We start from the raw sequence: 3,478 nt of genomic DNA on the forward strand, positions 1-3,478 counted from the left end.
TATCAGCCTTGAACGAAACCGAGACAAAGATTGAGAAGCAGTTACAAAGATTCCACCGAAAGCTAAATGAAGGAATTCAAATGATAAATCAAATGAGCAAATGGTACAGAACAGTCGACGAGAACAGACTAAATTTACAAGTGCTAAGTATATACACCATCACGGTAACCTTAGCAAACGAAGTCCAGCATCACTACAAAAAGGTAATCAATATCAACAACGGAAGAGGAAGTCTTCACGAACTCATATCAGACATCAGAATCAAGATAATCCTATCCGAAGCAGAGAAGAAAATGCCAAGCAACGTAAGGGTATTAGCGCATCCAGTGCTAAGGGTAGCAGTAAAACAAACAGACACTCACATCCACGTCCAGGGCTTTTTTCTGGTGGCAGAGATCACAGAATATGTGATTATGAAAATTACATCTATTCCGATCAAAATTGAAAACACGACGTTCTGGACATTGGAATCCATCAACGGGGTGCTAGCAGTGGATTACAACAACCAGCAATATTTCGAGATGACAAATGAAGAACTCAAAGAAAGTATCAAAATCGCTAAACACAAGTTCGTTTGTGCACCAACAGTAGTAAAAAAGATCGAAGAAAATCCAAACTGTATCATCAACGAGATGTATAATAGGACAGAGAAGAATCAATGCAGCAGCCAACAACACCACTTCCAGGGTATTGTGTGGAAACAACTTTATATGACTAACACATGGATGTTCGTCACCGCACAACCAACGAGGGTAGCCGTAACATGTAATAACAAACGACAGGACGTAGTATTAAATGCAACTGGAATTCTCAAGGTATCTCAAGACTGTTTAGTTTAAACAAGACGAAACATATTAAATCCCAAACGGGACTTCGACACACCAGTACTTGGTACGTACATCAAACATTTAAACACACGTATCAACCAAGATACCAGGATGCCCGACCAAAAATTCATTGAAGAGGAACCAGTCCTAAAGGCAGAAGACCACTTTGGGTCCATCATCAAAGAAGAAGCAGAATTACAAAACGTATAACGCTCCCAATTTTCCACGGCTACTGGAATCGGGGTGGGAAAATTGAGAGTTCACAAGTGCTGGTTCGGGTAGCTCAATTCGCAGCAGGGTTCGGTAGTAAAACCAGTTGAAAGCGGAGATCACTTAATACATATATTGTTTCCAATAATAAAACAAAATAAAATTAAAATAATGTACACAAAAGCACGCCTCTGTGGACTGCCTCCGCACGTCACTGGCTCGGACTGAAGTGGAACGGTCAGTGCGACACTTCCAGTGGATGCTGGACACGGTGTGTTTCCTAATAGGTTTGTTATATTCCTTTAACAATCGGAAGTATAATTAACACAAATAAATTCAGAGTAATTAAGTGATTGTTTAAACAATAGGTGAGTGACCTTGTTGATTATTATTTAATGTAATACTATGGGGAATTCTACCTAGACAGAATTCCAAAAAAAAAATGAAACGGGTTCTAAACAAAATTGACTGGACGTAATAAAATGAAAAGGGGTTCTTTAATTAACTCAACAAAAGTATCTGGATGTGGATTATTATTAAACAGGATGGTTTTCAGGACTTAGGTACAAAGTACCGCCCTAAGTTACCAAGAGTTCGGGGAAGGTTTAGAATAACAGGTGTGAAAGTTGACCAGGTACACAGTACCAGCCGTGAGCTTCGGGAAGTAGTTATCGGGAGTTAGACCGTAGGTGCAAAGCACCGGCCTAAGCTTCTGGATCAGGTAAGAGATAACAGGGTTCGAAATTTAGGCCTTTGGTACAAAGCACCGGCCTAAGCTTCAGGGAGAGCAGGAGATCTGGAGGGTGGTTCTGGTAGAAGGTTTTGAGCTATAGGAAGGTGATCTCAATTAGTTCTCTCACAGACGGGACACTCGCTTTTATATTCAACGGCCGGTTACGTTTGGGGGAATATTTGGAAATGGTAATCGGGAAGGGATTAACGGGAAGTGGTATTTGATATGATCGGAAAGGTAGGTGGCGACATCTCACGGAACTTCAGGAAAATAGTTTTCATCATTGCTTCCTAAAATGATTATAAAAAGTATCATAGTTGGATTCCTTACAAACGACATACACAACACCATCTGGCGTACGGTTACGACTAAATCGGTCGCAACAAGCACCATAACTATACTTATCATCATCAGCACCATTGGGGTCATATTTGGACTCAAAAACATGGAAAACCAAACACAAGGAGGCAACTAGAAAAGAAGACCCAATGTTTGCGTAGTAAAAGGACCTGCACTTACCCCAATTCCCCAAAAGAACCAGTATTTATTGGCACCAACTTTGTTGCTCTAGCGCGCGCGCTGCACTGCCCTCTTTCCGGCACTCCCTCTCCTCGTGCAGGATTGGGATAGGATATGCGGGATTCATAAATTAAATTTGAATTCAAAATAGGTGATATGATTCCGGACTTAACATTACCACCCATCAAAAAACAATAGTTTTTTCTGTTACACAAAATAAAATAAAAACTTGTATTATTCACTCAAGCAACTTAACTAACTAGGTATATATAAGAAAGAACAAAAAAAGAAAAGAAAAAAAATTATTATTGAATCGGCAGTGGGCACAATTTTACCACTGGCCGTTTATAAATACCGTGAGATGTTTTTACAGTGGCAACGCGGACCACTCCATCTGTACCTGGATGCACCTCAATTATCCGTCCTAGAGGCCAAAATAATGGAGTCTTTTGTTCATCTTTAATTAGAACAAGTGCATTCTCTCGGATATTAGTGGTTTTATTGTACCATTTGCTTCGCTGTTGAAGCGTATGTAAATATTCTAAATGCCACCGTTTCCAAAAATCATGATGCATTCTCTGCAATAGCTGCCATCGATTTAATCTATTTAATTTTATATGTGAAAGATCTGGATCCGGTATAACCGAATTTAATGGCTCCAAATTTAGAAAATGAGATGGCGTGAGTGCCTGCAGATCATTAGGATCTTGTGAAATGGCGCATAAAGGACGAGAGTTTAAAAGAGCTTCTACTTGCGTTAAAAAAGTATATAGTTCCTCATATGTTAATATTTGAGTTCCGATTACTCTCTTAAGATGAGTCTTAACAGCTTTCACCCCAGCCTCGCTTAGACCGTTAAAATGTGGCGCTCCAGGTGGATTAAAGTTCCAATTTAAATTAAGTTTAGTTGCAGCTTGTTGAGCAAGTTCGATAAATTGACGATTTGCACCAATAAAATTAGTACCTTGGTCACTAAATATTTCGGAACATCTGCCTCTGCGGGCTGTAAATCGGCGAAAAGCGGCGATAAATGAATCTGAAGAGAGGTCTGATGCAAGCTCTATATGAATAGCTTTTACCGCACAACAGACAAAAATGTATATGTATGCCTTTAGAATTTTTGGTTTTCGAGTTTTTCCTAAAGTTATCATAACGGGTCCCGCATAATCTAAACTGACTACAGAAAAAG

General features: G+C 39.6%; 1 long non-coding RNA gene across 1 annotated transcript; it reads left to right on the forward strand.

Moving 5' to 3' along the window:
* Nucleotides 1-1,127: 1,127 nt before the first annotated feature.
* On the forward strand, nucleotides 1,128-2,110 carry LOC116159249. The gene is made up of 2 exons (XR_004142926.1): nucleotides 1,128-1,405; nucleotides 1,594-2,110. It is a non-coding gene; the product is annotated as an uncharacterized LOC116159249 (long non-coding RNA).
* The last annotated feature ends 1,368 nt before the right edge of the window (nucleotides 2,111-3,478 follow it).

The sequence above is a fragment of the Photinus pyralis genome, unplaced genomic scaffold (assembly GCF_008802855.1).
Source record: "Photinus pyralis isolate 1611_PpyrPB1 unplaced genomic scaffold, Ppyr1.3 Ppyr1.4_LG1, whole genome shotgun sequence".
NCBI lineage: Eukaryota > Metazoa > Arthropoda > Insecta > Coleoptera > Lampyridae > Photinus > Photinus pyralis.